The 26,270-nt window shown below is 48.0% G+C and overlaps 1 protein-coding gene across 1 annotated transcript in view; it reads left to right on the forward strand.

The window, feature by feature from the left end:
- Positions 1-26,270, forward strand: part of negr1 (neuronal growth regulator 1) — a 747,391-nt gene that overhangs the window by 444,752 nt on the left and 276,369 nt on the right. The window lies entirely within an intron of this gene.

The following is a 26,270-nucleotide window of genomic DNA, read 5'->3' on the forward strand; positions in this document are numbered from 1 at the left end:
GATTGAATGTTTTCTGGAGTTTTCCATTGTCAATTTGGAATATTACTGCCTCAAAAAGCCACTGTTGTTAACAGGAAGTATCTAAACCCACAATGATTGCCATTAACTAACTTTTTCATTCAGATAATCTTTTGATTTTTTTCATGAATACCAATTCCGTTATTATTTGGCACATATTTTTTGAAGATAGGAAACAAGTTTTGTTGTTTTCAACCCAGTGAGACGTGCTTTCCATTCATTAACTCCCCACATGATGATGCATTAACTTATTTACAGTACAGGGCTACTGCTGATGTTGAATTTGCTAACATTTGCAGTGGGAAGGCAAATGCAAGAAAACTCCCTTTGGAGTAAAGCTGAAGTATGCAGATCAATTAGAGCAGGGTTTTTCAAATTCCGGGTCACAACCAGCGAGTGGGTCGTGTGCGGGTGTTGGAAGGGTTGCGGAGCGATTATTGGTGCCCTTTCCTCAATAGTCCCGATCGTGGGAGAATGGCCGCTATTGCTTTTTACACTGAAAATGGCTGCTGCTGCCATTTTTTTAAATGAGAAGAGATTAGATCATGTGCAGTCTTCCGGCTAGAAACAGTAGTAGAGAGCATGTCATGCGCCCTGCATGTACACTTGATGTCAAGTGCCCTCCATGTACGTGCTTTTGGCACCAAATCATGGAGACAACTGCTTCCGTTGTTCAGCAGCTGACGAGGACTGTGAAGATGGATCATTTTCTTAAAAGTAAGAGAAGGCCAGAGACCCAAATAGGCAGTGTACTTATTAGACAGGGTCTTGCAACAAAATCTGCTGGGTAGGACAGAGCCGTGCTAGTGTTAGCTTTCTACAGAGCTCCAGAGCTTCAGGTTAACAGCGTACAAAGGAGAAATCTACATACTTCGGGAACAAAGCAGTATAAAGATGATTTCTTCAGGTATGGTTTTGTTAATTGTGATAATGCAAATAAGGATGCAAAACCCATGTGTGTTATATGCAGGGAAGTACTACAAATGAGAGGAGAAGTTTCAGATTTGGAAATAGAAGTGATGGGTGGAAAATTCCTTTAGAGCTTAAGACCCTAGAGTCCGTTATTAACTTACAACGCACTCCAAATTAAAAGACTATGCTGCTATACCTGACCTGTGATAACATATAAAAAACACGGCAAAAGCCCATGAGGTTGTTAGCATTCTGGAGTAGCATTTCCCAGGAATATCCAGTGCTGAGTAAATCAAACATCTTGTTGCTATTGCCCTTCCTAAAGACCTACATGTGCCAAGTTGGAAATTTCCATTTTCATAAAGATGAAGGCGGCACAAAGGAACTAGCTGACGTTTGCACCTGATATGCATTGCCCTCTCCTCTTGTGAACCTGATTGGAGTGAGATTGTGAGGATCACGCAGGCGCCTCTTTCACCTTAAAGATAAGGGAACTTGGCGTGTGTTGCAAAGGCAGACCGGCATAGATCGAGAAGGTCGGCCATCGTGGATCCCGAAGGTCGGCCGGTTGGGAACAGTGGGTCCCTGAGAAAAAAAGTTTGAAAATGCTGAATTAGAGAATTTTGTTTTTCATCTCCTGCTTCTCAGTTGAGCATCAAACAATTTTACTTTTGTAATTCCTTCACCATAAGGTCACCTAGGTTCCTTCTGAAATTCTTTTATTAACTATTTTGGCTTGATCTTACTGAAACTTGCTGACTTTTTCAATAGAAGATTTGATATTCTACTCGTGGAATCCTTGACATCATAGTCCCTAAATTTGTAATACATATGGTGGATTTCTCCTTCTAAATAGCAATGCCTTACTGGTCAAGCACCAGGGATAAAAATTTAATTGAAAAGCAGAGTATTTTAAAAATGTTATGAGGTACATTTCCTCAAAGACATGACCAGATGTGAGAATGAATTTCAGATCCATCATTCAGCTTGAGCCATTGAGTTGAGATACTTTTTCAATGAAAGGCAATATACCATATTTCTATTGAGTTAAGAGGACTGAACATTAAAGCATTCTGATTATGTGTTCCACAAGAACTGGCGGAGGGGCTTAGCTATTGGTGTGATAAAGTTAACTGATATGAGTGCGGTTTAAAACAAAGATAGTCAATTAACACGAGGAAATGTGTCAGACGAGCAATAGACTGGTGAGGGTTACTTAAATATGCAAGAAAGCTTTCCTCTGTGAAATACTTTCTTGAAATTCACTATTGATTATCTAAAAAAAAGAAAATTTGTGAAAGATTCAATATTTCTATGTAAATAATGTGACTTAATATATCAAATATTATGCGCTTACCTTGGGAATGATTGCAGCTCTGGGTATAACATTGATGACACTGGTAGTTTTCAATGAAACAAGTTGAGAAAAACAAGCTTTGTTTCCAAACTACCTTTGGTACCTTCACAATGAACACCAGAAAATCTCAGATGTTGTTCACAAGTTGACATGGATGTCATTATCACATCACTGATGCTGTCCTTTCATGTTGTACAGAGGACAAATAAATCTTGGAATCCATTATCAGGATAGATGCGCTGAAATCTCATGTCAGTGGGCTGCAGTATCGACAGCACACAACAGGAAGATAATTGTAATGGATCTGCATATGAATACTCATTAAAATTGAGGCTTTTGCAATTAAATGCTACCTTTACAATTACGTTGGAGGCGCATGGGAAATACACACCCTCACTTTCTTGACCAGTTAAAGCTGGCATGGAGAAAATGAAGCAAACTTCAAGATTGAAGTTAAGTGAGTTGGAACTGGATGAAACACGGGATACTTTGCTGGAAGAGGGGAGAGGAGTCTGAAAATCAAAACAAGGAAGATCAAGGGTGATCAACGAGAGATCAAGGGAAGTTCAATTGTAACTGAGGGAAGGACTAGGATGTGTGAGGAATGGTTGTTGGGGACTGATATGGTGAGGGGGTAGTCGGAGTTGTGGGGTGAGTCCTGTCACCATATCATTCCCCAACAGCCCAACTCCCCAACGATGGGCCACCACAACCCATAGGTCCAAACTGACACCCTTGACCTCTGAATCCCTGACTCAGCGACCTTGACCCTCAACTCCTTCCCACCACCACCCCCTCCCAACAACCCAATCTTCCAACCACCTATATACTTTCCAAATACCTAAGACATTTACCTTCTCCATGCCCTTCAAATCTCACAAGGCTAGTGCTGTGAAAAAAGGGGGTGCGGCCTCCTTGAATACGCCAGAGTTTGACTGCATTGGGGCCTGCGGAGAATCTTTCAATGCAAGCCCCAAGCAGTTCCGACCATCAGAAGTCTCAGCGCAATTTTCAAGATGAGGTAAACGTGAATTAAATTATTCTAATTCTGTGGGCCATTTCTTTCCGACACATCCCCTTTTTACTCTCCTAATTTTCTTTTTAAATTCCATCTTGCCCAGCCTATAATCCTCTAGGGCTTCTGCTATTCTGAACGCTTTTTCATAAGCCTCCCTTTTTCTCTTTACCCATTGTTGTGTATCCCTCGATATCCAGGGTTCACTGAATTTGTTTGTCCCACCCTTTTTCTTTATTGGAACATGTTGGCTCTGCGCTCTCCCTATTTCTGTCACAGATTTACCTAAAAGTGTCCGCTCCCAGTCCACTCTGGCCAGATCATATCTGATCTTATTGAAATCGGCCTTCCCCCAGTTTAGAACTTTGATTTCAGGCCCATCATTGTACTTTTCCATAACAATCTTGAATCTAATGCAGTTCTGATCACTGTCTGCAAAATGCTTCTCCACTGATACTTCAGCTATTTGTCCAGCTTTTTTACCTAAAAGTAAGTCCAAGATTGCCCACTCTCTTGTACGGCCTTCTACGTACTGGCTTAAAAAGTTCTCCTGGGCACATTTGAAGAATTCTGCTCCCCTCTAAATCCTTCACACTATGCCTACCCAGTTAATGTTGGGGAAGCTGAAAGCCCCCGCTATCACTATGCTATTACTTTTACACTGCTCTGAAATTTGCCTACATATCTGCTCTTCTATTTCTCTCAGACTGTTAGGGGGCATATGGAACACTCCCAGCAATGTGATTGCTCCTTTTTGGTTTTTAAATTCTACCCATATGGCTTCATTTGAAGAGCCTTCTAAGATGCGTCCCTCTTTACTGTTTTAATTGATTCCCTAATCAAAATTGTGACACCTCCTTTTCTACCTCCTTTTCTGTCTCGCCTGAAGATCCTGTAACATTGAGCTGCCAATCCTGTCCCTCTTTCAACCATGTCTCAGTCACAGCAATGCCACCTTACCCCCAATTTTTCATTTTGTGCCCTCAACTCTGCCTTATTTGCCAGACTCCTTGCATTAAAATAAGTACCATCCAATCTTACCAAACTCCCTCATGACTTAATTGGTATATAACTTCCAATGCTTCTTGACTAACTTGCTGTCTCTTCTAATTTTGGCTGGACATCTACCCATGCTGAACCATCTCTCAGTATTCCACCCCGCTATCAAGTTAGTTTAAACCCTTCCCAACAGCACTACCAAACCTCCCTGAAAAGACGCTGGTCCCATTTTGGTTCAGGTGCAACCCGTCTGACTTGTACAGTTCCCAGCATCCCCATCTAAAACTCCTGCACCATCTATCCAGCATTCATCTGGACTAACCTCCTATTCCTATACTCATGAGCACATGCGCCCGAAGTAATCCAGAGATTACCATTTTCTGGGTCCTGTTTTTCATGTACTTCCTAGCTCCCTAAATTCTGCTTGCAGGACCTCATTCCTTTTACTGCCTATATCGTTGATACCAATGTATACCACTATGTCTGTGTTTGCCCTCCTCCTTCAGAATGCCCTGCAGCCCTAACCCTGGCACCAAGGGGGAAGCATACCATCCTGGAGTTTATTTAATGGCCACAGAAACGCCTGTCTGTTCCCCTTACATTTGAATACGCTACCTCTACAGCCCTGCCATTCTTCCTCCTCCCCTCTTGTGCAGCAGACCCACCCATGGTGCAAAACTATATATCTGTTAGAAAGGGAGATGGCCACATGGTACTCCTGCATAACATGCCTTCCTCGATTCTGTCTGATGGTCACCCATGCCCTTTCTGCCTTTTAAATCTTCACTTGCGGTGTGACCACCTCACTGAGCATGCTATCCATGAATTGCTCAGCATCACAGATGCTCCACAGTGAATCCACCCTCTGCTCCAGCTCTGAAATGAAGTTAGCCAGTAGCTGCAGTTGAACACATTTCCTGCACACATGGTCATCAGGGACAACTGAAGCTTCCATGATTTCCCACATAGCACAGGAGGAGCATAACACAGATGCAAGCTCTCCTGCCATGACTACCCTTAAGCGCCTTATTTTCTCCCTTTTAAAAAAAAACATGCTTATGTCAGAATGCTGTTAACTTACCAACCTTATGCTAACTTTACTTCCTTTACCCCACTTTGCTCACTTAAATTACCTTTGTATAATGACCCTGACTCTCTTATTTTTGTTGTTTCTCAGTTAACCACTTCTTCCAAAAGAAAACACTTAACTGCTTCTCTGCAAAGCTGACTGTGAGGACACCATTTCCAGACTGCTTCATTGTGAGGCTGACTGTGAGGACACTGTTCCCAGACTGCTTCACTGTACTGCTGACTGCGAGGACACTGTTCCCAGACTGCTTCACTGTACTGCTGACTGCGAGGACACCATTCGTAGACCGCTTCACCTCAACACCATTTCCAGACAGCTTCACTGCGACGCTGTGAAGACACTGTTCCCAGACTGCTTCACTGTAATGCTGACTGCGAGGACACCATTCGCAGACCACTTCACCACATTTCCAGATAGCTTCACTGTGACGCTGACTGTGAGGATACAGTTCCCAGACTGCTTCACTGTGACGTTGACTGTGAGGACACCATTTCCAGACTGCTTCACAGAGTACAAGGACATGGTTCCCAGACCACTTCATTATGACACTGACTGTGAGGATACCATTCACAGAACACTTCACGCGACACTGTGTGCGAGGACACCATTTCCAGACTGCTTCACTGAGACACTGACTGCGAGGACACTGTTCCCAGACTGCTCCACTGTGACGCTGACCGCGAGAATACCATTCAGCTGTGAGGACACTGTTCCCAGACAGCTTCACCGCGGCACTGTCTGCGAGAACACTACTTCCACACTGCTTTACTGCGATGCGGGCTGTGAGGACACAGTTCCCAGTCCGCTTCACTGTGTAGCTGACTGCGAGGACACCATCCCCCAACTGCTGCACTGCGATGCTGACCGCGAGGACACGGTTCCCAGAACACTTCACTGTGACGCTGACTGCGAGGACACCATTCGCAGGCCGCTTCACTTAAATTATGACTGCGAGGACCCCATTCCAAGACTGTCTCACTGCGACACTGACTGCAAGGACACTGTTCCCAGAGAGGGTGGCGGTGTATTCGGATGATGTTCTGGTCATGAGAACACCTGGCAAACCTCGAAAGGATTTTGAAAGCTGGGGTACATCTAAAAAGAGAAATAAATATGCCTTTTCCAACAAACAAATTTACTTATTTGGGCTGTTGGATGGCTAAAAAAGGGCTACATCCAGTGGAGGACATGGTGAGGGTCATCAGGGAAGCACCAACTCCAAGAAATATCACAATATTAAATCCTTCCTGGATTAGTCAATTTTATCCCGAAGTTTATCCGGAAGTCGGCCTCCTTGCTGTCTCCACCACACATACTACTGCATAAGTACTCAAATGGTCTTGGGAGGTGACACAGGTGGAGACTTTCAAGAAAGTAAAATGACAGCTGCTGTCATCCAATTTATTGGCCCCTTCAACCCCAAAAAGGAACTCATCGTGACATGTGGGCCAGGATTCTCTGAAATCCCGGCCAAGTGTCGACGCCGGCGAAAACACCGGAGTGGTGTATGCCGGCGTCAACAGACCTCCTGGCCCAGCAACTCACCGGTGTTCAGAGGGCTAGCACGGCAGCGGAGTGCTGTGCGCTGCTCTGGCACCAAATAGTGGCCCTGCATGGCCGGCGCGGGTCTGCGCATGCATGCAACAACCATCTCCGCGCCGGCGCATGCACGCAGTTGCCAAATCCGCGCTGGCATGGAGCAATATGTCAGGGAATTTACAGCGGGTCGCGCAGAAGGAGGTAGGCCCCCTACAGAACACAGCCGCCCGCCAATCGGAAGCCCCCGATCACGAGCCTGGACCCGTGGAAGTCACCCCGCGGAGCCAAGTCCCCCTGCCCACCCCACCAGGACGTTCACCGCGGCCGTGGGTCCGACCTCCCGCTGGGTGGTACCAGGTTGGAACCACGCCGGCGGTACATGGTGGAACTCAGCGGATGTTCGGCCGGTCGCCCCGCAGAGAATCGCCGCAGAGACCTATTTCAACGGCCCCCGACCGGCACGCGGGCGCGATTGCTGCCGATTCTCCAGTCGCCGGAGAATCGTCAGCCTGGCGTCGGAGCGGCATGGCTGGAATTTCCTGTGTCGCTGCCAATTCTCAGACCCTGCGCGGGCTTGGAGAATCCTGCCCCTGATGTTACCTCTTATGGTATTTTCGCACCACTGGAAAGACGGGACCGAAAGGCCCATTGCCTACACATCCAGGACAATCTTGGATGTCGAGCGGAGTTATTCCCAAATCGAGAAGGTGGGCATGACGGTCGAGCTTGATGTAAAAATAAACTATAGCAGGTGTTTTATAATAGTGGCCGACCGCACGCCCTTATTGGGAGTCTTTAAGGAGGACAAGACCCTCCTCCCCCTATTGCCCCCACCTGGATTCAGCATTGGGCCTTGGTACGTGCAGCTTATGAATACCTTCATAGAATCATAGAATTCCTACACTGCTGAAGGAGGCCATTCAGCTCATCGAGTCTGCACCAACCCTTCAAATGAGCACTCATGTCCACCCGCCCCACCTCGCCCTATCCCTGCAATACCATAACCTATCCTGCACATCCCTGGACATTAAGGGCCAATTTATCATGGCCAATCAGAAACTCCCTCCTTCAGCCTCCTTGTACCCATGGGAGTGGCCAGGCGGGCCATGGGTGCATGTGTACATGGACTTTCCCGGACCTTTTATGGGTTCCATGTTTTTGATCCTGGTCGGTGCACACTCCTAATGGCTGGTGATACACTGCACGGGCTCCACGATCTCCCATGCTACCATTGAGAAACTGCGACAGAGTTTCAGCACACATGGGGTGAAATTCCCCACAACGGCCGACGCTGGAGTGAAACCAGGAGTTCTTTGGCCTTCCGGTACTGTACCTTAATCGAGATCTCATGCAACCCCAAATCCCACACCTACTTCAATGCCTGTGAGTAGTACTTGGCTGGAGGTAGGTAACTGCTTCTCACCCACTTTCTCCCAGTTTGTTTGGGAGGGGAAGGGGGTCGGGGAGGTTCCAAACCTGTGGCAAAACAATGAGGCAGAGTAGTAGTTAAAATTGCTTCGGCCTCGTTATTGTCACTGGAAGATAAAAAAGTGAGACACACCGCAAATCCTCCAAAGATAATGCATGTAAAGCATTCAGAAGGAATAGTGAGTATACACACACCATTTTCTTTCTAATCATTTCACTCATTATGAACTCCTGATACATGGGGCCGGATTCTCCGGTCCCCCAGCCAAGTGTTACTCAACAACACGCCATTCACAGGCAGCAGGATTCTTTACTCCCGCTGCTTGTTAATGAGATTTCCCATTGAAGTCACCCCATGCTGTCAGGAAACCCACAGGGGGGAGTGCGCTGCCGGCGGGAACAGAGAATCCCAAAGATTGGAGAATCCCCGCCAAGGTCATGTCACCAAGGTGCGACAGCATAAAGGCTAGTTTATAAACCTTGTGAAGCGTGTTTAATTAGTTTTATGCCTTTGATCATATTTCAGAATTTCTGTTAATATTACGAATATGTGAGCTTTTTAATTGGATTTGTGACTTATTGGCAAGCTCATCGAGAAATAACTGTCTTGAATGAGCCTATTACAAGTGGATTAATAAGTGTTAAAATAGCAGCTAACTAATGTTACCTACAAGTGTTAAGTAGTTGTACATTAATATTCCGCACACTATTTTCTAAACTTTAATCTCTTTGCCTTGTTTCGGTTTAAATTTGACTTTATTTTGGCAATTTAAAAATTCATCAACAAAATATTTTTTAAATAATCAAGAACTGCAGAGAAAGAGTCAGAAAATATTCCAACGATAAATGCAGCTGTGTTGCATTTATTAAGAACCAGAGCCTATGAGGTGGTAAATTATAACTAGCTGACAAGATGTTGCAAAAAATACATTATTTGAAACAAACGCACATTTCTGACAATTGATGGACAACTCTATAGTGGAAACTATGTTCTGGATAAAAAAAACAGTGCTACAGCTTGGCTGAGTAAACTCTTATGCTGCTGAAATAAGTGGGTGTGAAATTTAGAGTGTCGGTGTCTTCACTCATTAGTTGAGCAGGGAGAATTGATTTTTCCAACTGACAAAAGTTTCTGAAGAAGAAAAGAGAAAAGACACCTCCACTGATTGCTGTTTTCTTGGGAAAACTGTTGAGGAGCTTACTATCCAATTATGTTATGCCACATGGATGAATTAGATTATCGATAATTGGTGGGCTTTTAAAAAGTAAATAATAAAAACACCTGAAAGCTTGCAATGAAGATTTCTGGGCTGCTACTTGCAGCAGGTACGGTGAGTGAACCAGGTGCAAGCCAATATTTTAGTTGCAGTGTGAACTGCCAAGTGTACTTCCACTCTCCAAGTCACCCTGTCACTTTAATATTCACTTTTACAACTAGGGACATGGGCTGGATGATTCCTCCTGCAAGCACATTTTGCCAGTTGGGCGGCCGGTTCACAGCTAGCAAACTGCACACCTTATTGATGTGCAACTTTGCCTGGTATTTTTGCCTTTTCCTGCAGAGTTCAAGTTTACAGTGTAGTTTTGCGAGCCCTGAACCAATGTGGGAGGAATGCAGGTGTAGAGACGGGCAGGTAAGAAGGCTCACCTCAGAACTCAGGAACAGTAGCATGGCTCCTAACATTGTTTAAAAGCCCTTTAAACCTCACCCCTCACCCACCTCTTCCTCCTCCCCAACCCCCCCTCCCCCCATTGCCCCCTCTATGCATTCCCAAGTATCCTCCATCACTGCATGGATGGCACAGTTGAACAGTGGTTAGCATTGTTGCTTCACGGCGCCAGGGACCCGGGTTTGATCCCCTGGCTGGGGTCACTGTCTGTGCAGAGACTATACGTTCTCCCAGTGTCTGCGTAGGTTTGCTCCTGATGCTCTGGTTTCCTTCCACAAGTCCCAAAAGACATGCTGTTAGGTGAATTTGACATTCTAAATTCTCCCTCGATGTACCTGAACAGGCGTTGGAATGTGGTGATGAGGGTTTTTCAAGTAACTTTATTGCAGTGTTAATGTAGGCCTACTTGTGACACTAATAAAGATTATCATATAATTATTATTACTTGCATAGTAGCCAGTATGCACAATCCTCAGATTCCTTGCAATATCAATAGAAAATATTTTACATTACTTGGGAAAAAAAATAAACCTCTCACCATCTAACAAAAGCCTCCATCAAACACAGTGCCGTTAATGTTGAGGACAAAATGCATTCTGCTATGTGAAAAACATCTTGCTATACTTGACCATGTGGTCAACAAACTTGAAACACATTAAAGGCACAATTTGTTATGGCAACCTCTTAAAACTATAATTCATGCTCAGATGAATAGAACAGTTACTATGCTGAAACTCAAAAACACTTGGAATTCAGCCTATTATTCGTAATGGTCACAGCTGTCCAAACAATTGAGTGTTGTCCGAGAGGGAAAGAACAGAAGGTACTCATTTCAGTTTCAGAGCAGATCACCGGTCGGTCAATGAATGGGAGAAAGTGTAATTATTTTCAAGTATTGGGCTGTCACCCCATTTAAATCACCATAAAAAGATGATAGAACAGGCTGACAGGACATTTTGTAACAAATTTCAATGCATTATGGTACTTCCTCCATTGAGAAAATACTATAATGTATGTGAAAAATTTCACAATGCTGGTCAATCTAAGGGTAAATTTACCTTTGCAGGACAGATCCCTATAATGAATCATTGCATTAATAACACATCTACATTAAAGTATGGCACCTAATAGAGACAATTGAAGGTCTGAAACCACTTTACACTCAGCTTTCAGAATGTTCCAGACTCCTCAGTAAGCTTTCTATATTCTTCATAAGCTGTCAAGCCTGGCATGCTTTTAATGGGTTTCCAAAAATACTTAGCACCAGATGAAAATGGTGCATGGGAGGAAATGTGATTTTTGCACCCTATTTAAACTGGACTTAAGTTAGTGGGCTGATATGCATTTCATACACAAGGCATTCCTGTTTTGCAATAAGGCCAGGTAAAATGGCACAGCCTCAGAAATGCAGAGGAAAATTGAACTTTCTCCAAAAGAAAAGTCAGTATGGCCATTCACTCACCGAAATGCCGCTTCTCATTCAGACGCAAATCTGGCTTCTGCTGTCCAATTCCTTTCGCAAATAATTGAAAGGCTTTGCTTCATCAATAATTTTTGACCGAGAATCCCAAAGTTTAAGGGCGCGATTCTCCCAGAGAGGGAGAAATCATAAGGCTGGCGTCAAATCCGGGCAGGTTTGACGCCAGCCCCCCCCCCCCCCCCCCCCCCCCCCCCCTTCCCGACCGGGAACCGATTCTGGTCCCCGGTCGGGGCTAGCATGCCGCCGCCGTAAACTCCGGCATCGCGGGCTTAACGAATTTCGTTAAGCCCGCTTGCCAGAGTTTGCGCCGGCTGACGCGTCACATGACGTCAGCCGCGCATGTGCGGATTGGAAGACTCCAACCCGCGCATGCGCGGATGACGTCATCGCGCATTTGCGCGAAACCCGCGCATGCGCGGGCAGGGATGCCCCTCAGCCGCCCCGCGAAGTGATACAGCGGGGCGGCGGAAGGACAAAGAGTGCGCGGGTATCGGACCCGCTGCCCGCGATCGGTGCCTACCGATCGCGGGCCCATGGCACCCTTGGCACGGCCGTGGTACTGCCGTGCCAATCGGTGCCATGGTTTTAAAAATCGGCACTTTACGGCCGTTTTTACGAACGGCCAGACCAGGTGTGTTTGCCGTTCGTAAAAACAGCCGTAAAGGGCTTGGAACTCGGCCCATCAGCCAGCTGAGAATCGCTGCTGGCCGTAAAAAAACGGCGGCAGCGATTCGTATCGGGAGTCGGGCGTGGGGGGGGGGAGAATAGCGGGAGGGCGTCAGACTAGCGTGGCCGTAAAATTTTACGAACCCCACTATTCTCCGCACCGTCGTGAGTGCGGAGAATTGCGCCTAAATTCCTTAAGATTAAAACATTTTCCAACTTTCCCATTCGTTCTTTTCTTGCTTATCTTAAATGTGCTCTCTCGTTACTGTCTCAATGACGAGCAGAATAATCTATTACTTTTACTTTCATGATTTGTAATCTTGAAAACCTCCCACCAGGCCATGGCTTAACCTTCTCAGCTTTGGTGAAGTAATTGCAATCCCTCATCCCTAGCATTTGCTTCATTGCTTTTATCTTTTGATGCTGAAAACTGCACATAATATTCCCAAGCACATCCTAAAGTCTGGTAGGAAGTTAGCAATGCCATCTTCCTTTTGTATTCCATGGCTTTAGATACAATATCGCAAATCCCATTTTCTTCCTAAATCAAAACTGACATATGTTGTAGCCTTGAATACAGTGCATCTGCACGCCAAGCTTCCGCTGTTCTGTCAATCGTTTTAAAATCTTAAACCATTTAGGTTGTATTTTCTTTCCCGATTATAACTTTATATTTTTCTATGCTGTATCATGTGAGTAAGCTGAAATATAGGACTAATTTTGAAACCAGGTTCTCCTAGCTTGCTAAACAATGGTTAGTATACTATATCCCAGGATTCGCACTGCTACTTCAAAGCACCAGGGTCCCAGGTTCAATTCTCGGCTTGGGTCACTGTTTGTGCGGAGTCTGCACGTTATCCCAGTGTCTGCGTGGGTTTCCTCCGGGTGCTCTGGTTTCCTCCCAAATGTTCCAAAAGACGTGCTTGTTAGGTGAATTGGGCATTCTGAACTCTCCCTCGCTGTACCCAAACAGGTGTGGCAATGAGGGGATTTTCACAGTAACTTTATTGCAGTATTAATGTAAGCCTACTTGTCTCAATAATTATTTTGAAATATTTAACTAGAAAACCATGAAAAATATTTGGTTTAGTAAGGATTATTCCTTTGTGTTTTCATTCACTTGCTGGTATTTAAATTTCCATGTGCATTTCTGCAGGTTGTTCTAGTCTTTTTGTTGACCACACACACACATGATTATTAGTACTATTGGATATCTGTTGTTTGGAAGTGTTTGGAAGAGAACAAAACGCCTACTAGGCAGGTCAGGCTGCATGAGAGAGGGGCTTTGTGTCTACCTGTCAATATCCATATCCACCAAGCTAAGGATGCCTGATTTTGGCAAATAATTAGTGCTGGCATAGGCTCCTGTTCTCAAAGGGCAAACAGGTGCAGCAAGGAACTGAGTGCAAGCTTGGAGTTTGGTAAGTCGGGGAGCTTAAAGGGATAATCTTGTTCTTAAATTTTGCTTTTAAAATCAATCTAATATAGTCAGTAATTAGCAGTCACTGGAAAGTACTGTGTTGGCAGAGTAAGCTCTTTCTAACAGTTTAGACAGCGTAAACTCACTCTTAACTGTGAGGGCTGAGTAATTAATTAGTTAACTGATGGTTGGGTAACCTGTATGACTCCCTGCGGTAAGAGAAGATAGAGTATGAGTTAAGGGGCTCAGCAGGGGAGTTTGAGAAAAGGTTGGGGATGTTTGTGACTGGGTTTGAGGAGCTGTTCGTTGTGGGGGCGCGGGGGGGGGGGTGGTTGGGTGATGGCGAGGGGGGCTGAAAGAGGAGAAAATCTGTACAAACTGTATAGTGGATTATTGGGAAGAATGTTTCCCGGGTGTTTATTTGCTGGAACCTACTTTGATACAAGTTTGAACAAAATACGTTTTTTAAAAAAAATTAGTTATCTGATTCAATCTGTTTCCTGTGGTCCAATAAATTCAAAACCTTTAGAGCAGCCTAAGCAAATGGAGTGTAGCAAGGAACTGGGTGCAAGCTTGGAGTTTGGTAAGTATTAGCAAGATAGAAAGCACTAGATTACAGGGCGATATAGACGAGCTAATCAGATGGGCAGGACAGTGGAAAATGGAATTAACCCTGAAAAATGGGGGGTGATGCATTTTGGGAGGACAAGGCAAGCGAATACACAATGAACGGTAGGATACTAGGAAGTACAGAAGATCAGAGGGGACTTGGTGTGCATGTCCAAAGATCCCTGAAGGCAGCAAGACTCGTAGATAAGGTGGCTAAGAAGGCATATGGGATACTTGCCTTTATTAGCTGAGGCATAGAATATAAAAACGGGAGGTTATGATGGAGCTTTATAGGATGCTCTTTAGCTACAGCTAGAGTACTGTGTGTAGTTCTGGTTGCCACACTATAGCAAGGATGTGATTGAACTGGAGATGGAGCAGAGGAGATTCACCAAGATGGTGCCTGGGGTGGAGTGTTTCAGCTTTGTAGAGGCTAGTTAGGCTGAGATCGTTTTCCTTAGAGAAGAGAAGGTTGAGGGGAACTTGATTGAGGTGTACACAATTATGAGGGACATAGATAGGAAGAAACTTTTCTCTTAGTCGAAGGGTCAATAATCAGGGGGCATAGATTAAGGAAAGGGACAGGGGGTTTAGAGAGATTTGAGAGGAAACTTTTTTATTTAGAGGGTGGTGGGAATCTGGAACTTCTGCCTGCAAGGGTGGCAGAGGTGGGAATCCAACATTTAAGTAGTATTTAGGTGAACACTTGAAATGCCATAGCATAAAAGGCTATGGATCAAGTGCCGTAAAATGGGATTAGAATAGATAGGTACTTGATGGCTGATACTGACATGATGGGCCAAAGAGCCTCTTCTTTCTGTGCTGCAAAACTATGACTCAAAGTGAGGAAGTTTGGGAAAGGAGGTGTACATTGTCCTTCACTTTTTCACCCTGTTGGATTGGTTTCTACTGTACTAAAGAGAAAGGAGCTAGCTGTTTGGTGAGAATCCGATAAGTGGGTAAGCTCTACTCCATCCTCGAGATTCAAAACAGTACACAACTTGGTGATAAAGTTAATAAAATATGTACAAAGCATAAATAAGTAAATAATTTAATTGTGTAATTATTTAAAACATATTAACATATAAACATTTAGAAAACATATAAACTGTCTGTGTGGAGTTTGCACTTTCTCCCCGTGCCTGCGTTAGTTTCCACCGGGTGCTCCGGTTTCCTCCCACAGTTCAAAGATTTGCAAGTTAGGTGGATTGGCCATGCTAAATTGCCCTTAGTGTCCAAAAGATTGGGTGGGGTTACTGGGTTACGGGGATAGGGTGAAGGTGTGGGCTTAAGTAGCGTGCTCTGTCCAAGGGCTGGTGCAGACTCGGTGGTCGAATGGCCTCCATCTGCACTGTAAATTCAATGATTCTATGATGATTCTGTATTAAAATTGGGTGGACAGGTGATGTGTCAAGACTGCAGCATGTGGGAGTTCTTGGGAAATGTTGTGATCTGGGGAAAACACATCAGCAGTGTAACTGGCTTGAGGAACTTATGCTCAAGAGCTGGAGTCTGAGCTGTGGACACTGTGACGCATTAGAGAGGGAGAGAGTTGCCTGGATGCTTTGTTTCAGGAGGAGGTCACACCTCTTCGGATAGGGTGAGTGGTCAGGGCAGAAGGGTGTGACTGCAGCTGAGGCAGATGTGGAACTGTATGACTATGGTGCTCTGGTACAGGATGCCATTCAAGTGTGGGGAGCATAGAAACAAGTAGGGGGTCAGTGTAATGAAGATAATTGACACTGTTCTCTGTAGCAAGGAGCCTGATTCCAGCTGGCTGTGTTGCCTGCCCAGTGCCATGGGGTTTGGGACATTTGCTCAGTGCTGGAGAGGAACTTTAGAGGGAAAGTGAGAATCCAATAGTCATGATCCATGTAGGTATCAACAACATTGGCAGGATGAGGAAAGAGGTTCTGCATGATCAGTATGAGGAGCTAGGTGCCAAATTAACAAGTAGAATATCAAAAGGTAATAATTTCTGGATTATTACCTGAGCCACCTGTGGGAGTGGTAACAGACTGCGTAACAGTAATCACTGGTATCAAAGAACAAATAGTGGGAGCTTGTCAGAAAGGTACAGTCATTAAAATGGGGGATTTTAATTAACGTATAGATTAGAATAATCATATCGGCAAAGGTGGCATAGAATGTTTTCAGGATAATTTCTTCGCACATTCTGAAGCTAACCAGATCTATTGTTGTGTAGTGAGGTATGATTAATTAATTACCTCAATGTGAAGGCACCCCGAGGTAGAAGTGATCATAATATGATTGAATTTTACATTCTGCTTGAGGGAGAAAAGAATGGATCTAAGACTAGTATTCTAAACTTAAATTAGGGCAATTATGAGAGTATGAAAGCAGAGGTAGCGGAAGTGAACTGGCAATTTAGATTAAGGGATAGATCATCAGAGATGCAATGGGAGATTTTAAGGGGTTATTTGAGAATACACGGGATATATTCCAACAAGAAATAAAATTCCAAGGGTAGGACCCAACATCCATGGTTACTTCAAAAAGTTAAAAAATAATATCAAACTTGAAGAAAAATCATATAATTGTACAAAGGTGGGTGCGAGGTTAGAAAACTGCACAGAATATATTTTTTAAATTGACAAAGTGAACATTTGTTCCATTCAAAATGAGTTTGGGGAGTTAATGAAAATGAGGAGATGGTCGATGAATTGAACAGGTATTTTTCAGCAGGCTTGTCCAACCTCCCCACATAGGAGACCACCTTTCAAATTTTTTCTCTCTTAAGGGTCCAATGAACAAATTTTAAAAAGTTAAGGGTCTGGATTCTCCGTTTCAGGGATTATGGGCGCGATTCTCCGCTCCCACGCCGGGTGGGAGAATCGCGGGAGAGCCGCTCTGGCACCCCCTGCGATTCTCCCACCCCCCCACCCCCAAAACGTGACACACCGCTCAGAGAATCGGTGCTCGCCATTTTTCACGGCGACCGGTGATTTTTCGGCCCGAATGGGCCGAGCGGCCTGACGACCCCGACCTGTTCACGCCGGTATCAACCACACCTGGTCGCTGCCGGCGTGAACAGCGCGCGACAGGTAAGTTTGGGGCCTGTGGGGGGGCGGAGAGAAGATCGAGCACCACAGGCGTGCTCGTGAGGGGACTGGCCCGCGATTGGTGCCCACTGATCGTCGGGCCGGCGTCTCTAAAAGACGCACTCTTTCCCTTTCCGCCGCCCTGCAAGAACAAGCCGTCATGTCTTGCGGGGCAGCGGAGGGGAAGACGGCAACCGCGCATGCGCGGCTGACGTCAGTTAGGCGCCGCCGGCCACGTCATTCTCGGTGCACCGCCTTGACGTAAGCGTCAAGGCCCGGCGGCCGAGTTTCCCACAACGCCGCTCCTAGCCCCCCGGGGGGGGGGGGGAGAATAGGGGGCGAGGAGCGGCCTCTGACGCCGGCGTGAAACACTCCGGGTTTTACGATGCCGTTGGCCGTTGCGGAGAATTGCGCCCTATGTCTCCACCCCGTCGTGAAAACTGTTGCCTTTCATGCTAGAAAAACTGGCATCAAAAGGCCTCGGGGCCGGGTCGGAGAATTGCCGGGCCGGGCATGATTCACGTGATGCCGCCTCAACGCCAGTTCGCCGGTTCTCCGGTCACCGAAGAATCGGCGCCATTGGAGCCGGTTGGGGGGCGCATCTCCTCGCGGGATGGGCCGAATGGCCACCGAGATAGGCCCAGTCCCGCCAGCGCCATGCACGTGTGGTCTTACCCGGCGGGACTTCAGCGTCCATCTTGCGGGGGGCAGCCTGGTGAAGGGAATTCCGACCCCAGCGGGGGGGGCCCTCCACCATGGACTGGCCCACAATCGGGGTCTACCAATCGACGGTCCGGCTTCTCCTGGTGGGGGCCTATTTTAACTTCGCGCCAACCTCTCTAGCTCTTTGCTATGTTGCATTGGCCAGCACGGAGAAGGAACCTTGCGCGCATGCGCGGGTTCGCACCGGTCGCAGTGCGCATGCGCAGACCTGCAGCGCCTGTTTGACGCTGGTATCGGCAGCTGGAGCTGCGTGAGTCGCTCCAGTGCTGTGCTGGCCCCCTGTAGAGCGTAGGATCACTGATCCTGGAAGCCTGTTGACTTCATCATAAAACGCAATGGCGTTTACGACGACGGCAACACTTAGCCTCAGGATCAGAGAATCCCACCCAATTATTTACAGCCATGTAGGGGGCAAGCAGGCAGCTGTCATGTAGGTCGCAGCTCCAGCTGCAGATACGGGCCACCAGACTTCCAGGTCAGAACCACGTATGCGCACGGCGGGGACCTCCAGCAGCCACGCTGCGCTCCATGGCAGACTCAGCCCGCGGAGCTGGACCGCGCAAATAGTGCCCCCGATCGGCTGCGCACTCAACTCGGACCGCTGCTCATATCTGTCCCGGTCCCATATGAGGCCCCCCCCCTGCCCTCCGATCGTCCCGCTCCCGTCCATGGCGGCCGTGGACTGAGTCCGCAGCCGCCACATGAGTATCCCGAACAGCGGGGACCATGAGTGCTCCACGCCACCGGGACTTCGGCCGGTTGGGGGTGGAGAATAGCTGGGTGGGCCTCTGGCAATGGCCGCAGGTGGGTGATACGCGGCACCGCATACTCCCCGGGTAGGCTGCTTTTTGGGGGCCGGAGAATCGAGGAACCAGCGGCGGTCCCGATTCCATGCGTGGAAATGGATTCTCCGCCCCGGCGCCAGTCGCGATTTCAGCGTCGGGGTCCACAGAATCCAGCCACAGGTTTAACACATCATTAAACATGATTTTTAAAAAACAAATTAATATATACAAAGAAACAACTTGTTGTATAGAAGTAAATTGAGTAATAATTCTAGATGAACATTAGAGTGTAATAGGGTGAGGGTGTTTCTGTGTTTCAGTCTGACTCCGGCCTCGAGGTGCTCTCTCATTTACCCACGGCCACTGTGAGTGTGGGCTGGAGTTCATGATGATGTGAGTACCGGTTCATGAGAACCCTGAGAAATCTGAAGAGTCTCTGTCTCGCTCCAACCCCAGCATGCACACACCTCCCTCAAAACAAAACACAATGTCACACATTTACATACAAATGCTCCCCTATCACACATGATCCTCTCAACAGACATACACATGTTCCCTTCATAAACTTATGCTCTCCTCACACACACTCACACTACACACACACAATCACACATGTGCGCGCACACGGACCTAGCCATCACATACTCAGATAATCCACACATACTGACACATACGCACCACACATGCTCCCCTTGTGCATGCACATACTATATATATATTATATATTTATATATATATATATATATATATATGCGCACACATGTCCCCCTCACTCAGACTCACACACAGACACATACACACTCCCGCCATACACATGCTCCCCTCACTTGCACTCCCCTCAGACAGACAGACGGTCCCAGGCCGGGGGGTCTCCTTGGCCGGAGGGTCTCCCAGGCAATCGGAGACCCCCGGATTGACGGCCTCTGGGCACGGTGGTACCCTTGCACCCAGGCACCTTGGCACTGCCAATCTGGTGCCACCAACCTAGCACCCTGGCAGCGCCACCCTGGTACTGGTGCAATGATGAAAGGTTAAATAGGCTAGGGTTGTATCCACTAGAGTTTAGAAAAGGAAGCGGTAACCTGATTAAAACATGTAAGGTCTTGGCAGGTTGCCTCTTGTGGGAAAATCTAGAACTCAGGTAGTCACTATTTAAAATCAAGGGGTAGCTCACTTAAGACATGAGTGAGGAGAAAAGTTCTGAGGGTTGTGAGACTTTCTTCCTCAAAAGGTGGTTGTAGCAGGGTCTTTGAATATATTTAAGGTAGAGCTAGATAGATTCTTGATGAACAAGGTGGTGAAAGGTTATCAGGGCTAGGCAGGAATGTGGGGTTGACGTTACAATCACATCTTATTGAATGGCGAAGTAGGGGCCAAATGGCCTACCCCTGTTCCTAATTCGTAAGCAATGAATCTCAGAAAGCAAACCCAGAAGTTACACCAATTCAGTGTACATTGGATTAATGATTATGTCAGATGCTTTTTTCAGGAAAGCCTCAATCAATGTTATGTTTTCTACTTCACATGAAAGAAGGTATGTCAGTATTACAAATAACCAGCATACTCTTGATTAGCTGCACCTACCTGAATCATAGCACAGGAGTAGTCCATTTTGCCTCTCACTAGTCCAATAGAGAGTTCCCGAGAGAAAAAAAATACAGGAAGTTAAAAGTCAAGAATAAAGCCCCTGGGCCGGTTTGGTGACGGGTGGGAGCAGAGAAACCAGAGGGAGCCAAAAATTTGCAAACCCACCAACATTAAACCACATCGCAATTCCCCCAATGGCAGGTTGGTCTCCCTGCTGGCTGGTGGTATACATTCATTGCAACTCATTAAAAAGCTGCCTGCCAGCATCCGTTCAGGCATCCCAATCTTGCATCATGCCAGCGGGAAACTACATCGGTATAAAACCCGATTGTTCAAGAGTGGCTTGCGCAAGGTAGTTTGCAAGAGACTTCGAAGTGAGTGCATCAAAGCCTTTCTGCTATAGCGTTACACCGCTCCTGATGCACTGTTTACCACTGGTGCATGTTCCCTTTCTTCATGCCAAGCTGTTATTCATGGACATCATCGTGTTGCTCTACCCATGGACCCTCCAAGTCAGATCAGTACTGCCTCTGGGTTTGGGGAGTACAGGGGACTCCTTCCCCCTGGTACCACACACCAGTGTCCATCTAAAAGCACTGTGCTTTTGGACTCATGAAACCACCACGGCAAATGTGTAAGGAGTGGAGAAAGGGCAAGGGTTCACAAAGGCAGGCAGAGAGGCAAGGAGGTGGATGAATAAGCTGAACAATGGAAGGCAGAGGGATGAACAGGGGTGGGAAGCTGGACCCCAATGTGGTGAATGTACATTGTGTAATTCACACTGTATAGTATTGTGTCCTTGTGGGCTCTGTCTGTGAGCCGTTGCGCGGCCCTGCCCACAGGGGGAGATGAGGAGCTTGTACAGGGCTCCACCCTTGGCTCCGCCCATGGCTCCGCCCATGGCCTCTCCCACTACCGGAAGTATAACGTGCTGCAGCCTTGTGAGTCTGCCCTCAGTTCTTCTGGTTGCAGGCAGGCTCAGTTGTAAGTCTATTAAAGCCACAGTTTACTTCCTATCGTGTCTCAAGCGAATTGATGGTCACATCAATTTAATAGACTTAAGAAAACCACTATGGAATCAGCCTTCAAACCTGATCAACTCGAACTCGACCCGCAGGCTGCAGAAGCGAAGGAAATCTTTCTACACTGGCTTCGGTGTTTCAAGGCCTAACTGGCTGCGTCGACTACCTCCGCTACTACAGATGAGCAGAAACTTAGTCTACTGCACGCACGGGTGAGCCATCGCATCTCTACACAACTCAACAGTACCGACTCGTGCACCGAAGCCCTCGCTATGCTTGACCGATTATACGTGCGGCCTGTAAACGAAGTCTATGCGCGGCATATTTTTGCTACCCGCCGCCAGCGCCCCACAGATTCGCTAGAGGACGACCTGCGCAATTTAAAAGCCCTTGCACAGGAATGTAACTTTCAGGCTGTAACTGTCTCCCAGCATATGGAACTCGCTGTCCGTGATGTGTACGTTGCAGGGGTCCAGTCTAATTATGTGCGCCAGCGCCTCCTCGAAAAAGGGGCCCAGAACTTGGAGGACACGGTAGCGCTGGCAACGTCAATTGAAGTCGCGTTTCAAAGTCTTAACTCATTCCCCGCAGACCACGCGACCCCATCGTGGACTCACGACCAGCGACTGCCCCATGCCTGGGCCGCGCGGCCATTTTTGCGGTCAGCCCCAACACCCACGCTCTGCACTGCCCGGCCTGCAACGCGACCTGCAGCAGCTGCGGTCGAAAAGGACATTATGCTAAAGTATGCCTGTCAAAATCGAAACCCTCTAACTCCCCCGCAGTCCAGAGCAATTGTTCCCCCAACTCGCAGGCTCACAGACCCCGTAATGTTGCAGCGAGTCTGCCGACTCCGCCTCCACCCGACATGTGCGACTCATGGGGGCCGCCATCTTGGCAATCCTCCCCCACGCGGCCAGCCATGTGCAAGTCATGGGGGCCGCCATCTTGGGCGCCATCTTCCTCGCCGCCCGCCACGTGAGATCCACGGGGGCGGCCATATTGGACGCCATCTTCTTCATCGCCTGCCACGTGTGATCAACGGGGGCCGCCATCTTGGTCATCACCCGATGTTCACCTCGACAACTACGACCTCCACGGACAGTCATCACGGGGCCACTCCAGCACTGCTGATCGAGCCGCCGACTACCTGCAACTCAACGCAGTCACTTTGGACCAGTCGCGTCCAAAGCACCTCAGAAGCTCGATGATGTCCGTTTAGGTCAACGGCTACAAGACACCGTGCTTCTTTGACTCCGGGAGCACCGAGAGCTTCATGCATCCAGACCTGGTAAGACGCTGTTCGTTCCCTATCTTCCCTGCATGGCAAACTATCTCCCTCGCCTCGGGTTCGCACTCTGTCCAAATACAAGGGCGCACCGTTGCGACCCTAATGATTCAGGGCGCCAGCTACTCTAATTTCCAGCTGTACGTACTCCCAGACCTCTGGACCCCACTCTTACTCGGGCTCGATTTTCAGGGCAATCTTAGAAGCCTCACACTCAGCTTCGGCGGACCCCTACCTCCTCTCACGATATGCAGCTTAGCGACTCTAAAAATCGACTCCCCTCCATTCTTCGCTAATCTAACGGCTAACTGTAAACCTGCAGCCACTCGCAGCAGGCCGTATAGCCTGCAGGACAGGGTATTCATTAGAGCCGAAGTCCAGCGGCTCCTACGTGAGGGAGTCATAGAGGCCAGTAATAGCCTCTGGAGAGCTCAGGTGGTGGTCGTCAAGACCGGGGAAAAGTTCCGGATGGTGGTTGATTACAGCCAGACCATTAACCGGTTCACGCACCTCGACGCGTACCCCCTCCCCGGATTGCAGACATGGTAAATCAGATCGGCCAGTACCGCATCTTCTCCACAGTGGATCTGAAGTCTGCATACCACCAGCTCCCAATCCGCCCGGAGGACTGCCACTACACGGCGTCCGAGGCAGATGGCCACCTCTTCCATTTCCTCCGGGACCCCTTTGGCGTCACGAATGGGGTTTCGGTGTTCCAATGAACGATAGACCGAATGGTGGACCAGTACGGGCTGCGGGCCACGTTTCCGTACCTGGATAACGTCAACATCTGCGGCCATGACCAGCAGGACCACGATGCCAACCTCCACCGATTTCTCCAAACAGACCAGAAACTCAATCTCACCTACAATAAGGAGAAATGCGTTTTCCGCACTACCAGACTAGCCATCCTCGGCTATGTCGTGGAAAACAGAGTCCTGGGCCCCGACCCGGACTGTATGCGCCCCGTCTTACAGCTCCCAGGGCCCTCAAGAGGTGCCTGGGATTCTTCTCCTATTACGCCCAGTGGGCCCCCCAGTATGCGGACAAAGCCCGCCCACTATTTAAGACCACACTCTTCCCACTGTCAGCTGAGCCCCGCCAGGCCTTCAACTGCATTAAGGAGGACATCGCCAAAGCCGCCATGCGGGCGGTGGATGAATCCGTCCCCTTCCAGGTGGAGAGCGATGCCTCAGAAGTCGCTCTCGCCGCCACTCTGAACCAGGCAGGGAGGCCAGTAGCTTTCTTCACCCGAACCCTCTTCGACACTCCTCAGTCGAAAAAGAAGCTCAAACCATTGTGGAAGCCATACGACACTGGAGGCACTACCTCGCAGGTAGGAGGTTTACCCTCATCACCGACCAGAGATCGGTTGCCTTCATGTTCGACAACTCGCAAAGGGGCAAAATAAAAAACGATAAAATCTTGAGGTGGAGGATCGAACTCTCCACCTATAATTATGACATCATATATCGGCCGGGGAAGCTCAACGAGCCCCCAGATGCCCTGTCCCACAGCACATGCGCCAGCGCGCAAGACGACCGATTAAAGGCTATCCACAACGACCTCTGCCACCCGGGGGTCACCCGGCTCGCCCACTACATCAAGGCCTGCAACCTGCCTTTCTCCACCGAGGAGGTAAAAGCCATCACCAGGGATTGCCCGATCTGCGCGGAGTGCAAACCGCACTTCTATAGACCAGACAAGGCCCACCTGGTAAAGGCTTCCTGGCACTTTGAACGCCTGAGCATCAATTTCAAAGGGCCACTCCCCTCGCTCAATTGAAATGTGTACTTCCTTAACGTCATAGATGAATTCTCCCGCTTTCCGTTTGCTATCCCATGACCTCCCATACAGTCATCAGAGCCCTGCACAGTGCCTTCACCCTGTTCGGCTTCCCAGCTATGTAGACAGCGACAGGTGTTCGTCCTTCATGAGCGACGAGCTGCATCAGTACCTGCTCGACAAGGGCATCGCCTCGAGCAGGACTACCAGCTATAACCCCAGGGGGAACGGACAGGTGGAGAGGGAGAACGCGACGGTCTGGAAGGCCGTCCTACTGACCCTACGGTCCAGGAATCTCCCAACCTCCCACTGGCAGGAGGTCCTCCCCGACGCGCTCCATGAAATTAGATCCCTCCTGTGCACTGCCACTAACCAGTCCCCTCAGGAGCGAGTATTTGTTTTCCCTAGGGGCACTACCACGGGGGCTTCGCTCCCATCTTGGTTGAGGACACCGGGCCTGGTTCTCCTCCGGAAGCACGTCCGGACACATAAAACGGACCCACTAGTAGAAAGGGTACTACTGCTACACTTGAACCCACACTACGCCTTTATTGAATACCCCGACAGCTGTCAGGACACCGTTTCCCTCCGGGACCTGGCGCCTGCAGGATCCACCACCACCACCACCGCCGCCGAGGTACCCTTCACACTACACCCCCAACCCCGCACATCCTGCGCCCCCACACCTACAAGTTTCCTGCGCCCCTCTTCGCCCGTCTCACCGGTCAGGAACGAAGCTCTGAACGAACCACCCCCGGAGTCCACCCTCAGATCCACACCGCCCGTCACCACTCAGCCATCCGAAGAGGCTGCAACCCCAGTGCTCCGCCGATCCCAAAGGATGACTCGGCCACCGGACCGGCTCAACCTGTAGACCCGTCACCCCCGCCAGACTTGATTTTTTTTTAAAGGGGGTGAATGTACATTGTGTAATTCTGGAGCTATGCAAAAGGATTGGAAAACTGCCAATGTTCAACCCTTGCTCAAAAAAGGAATGAGGCAAAATGCAGGAAACTATAGGCCAGTTAGTCTAACTTCAGTTATTGGGGCGGCACAGTAGCACAGTGGTTAGCACTGTTGCTTCACAGCATCAGAGTCCCAGGTTCGATTCCCGCTTGGGTCACTGTCTGTGCGGAGTCTGCACGTTCTCCACGTGTCTGGGTGTGTTTCCATCGGGTGCTCCGGTTTCCTCCCACAAGTCCCGAACGACGTGCTGTTAGGTAATTTGGACATTCTAAATTCTCCCTTTGTGTACCCGAAAAGGCGCCAGTATGTGGCGTCTAGGGATTTTTCACAGTAACTTCATTGCGCTTAATGTAAGCCTAATTGTGGCAATAATAAAAATTGAAATGAAATGAAATGAAAATTGCTTATTGTCACAAGTAGGCTTCAAGTAAAGTTACTGTGAAAAGCCCCTAGTCGCCACATTCTGGCACCTGTTAGGGGAGGCTGGTACGGGAATTGAACCGTGCTGCTGGCCTGCCTTGGACTGCTTTAAAAGCCAGCTCTTTAGCCCTCTGCTAAATTATGATTATTATATTAAAAGTTCTAGAATGAATTATTAAGGAGAGAATATCAGTGCATTTGGAAAATCATACTCTGATCAAGCAGATTCAGCATGGTTACATGAAGGAGAAATAATGTCTGACAAATTTACGCAAGTTTTGAGGATGTATCAGCCAGAGAAACTAGAGGAGAATCAATCAATATTGTACATCTGGATTTTCAAAAGACCTTTGACAAGGTGCCACACAAAAACCTACTACACAAGAGAGGAGCTCATGATTTTAGATTTCCTATATCCACAGTTCATTT

This window comes from Scyliorhinus canicula, chromosome 4 (genome assembly GCF_902713615.1).
Source record: "Scyliorhinus canicula chromosome 4, sScyCan1.1, whole genome shotgun sequence".
NCBI classification, from domain to species: domain Eukaryota; kingdom Metazoa; phylum Chordata; class Chondrichthyes; order Carcharhiniformes; family Scyliorhinidae; genus Scyliorhinus; species Scyliorhinus canicula.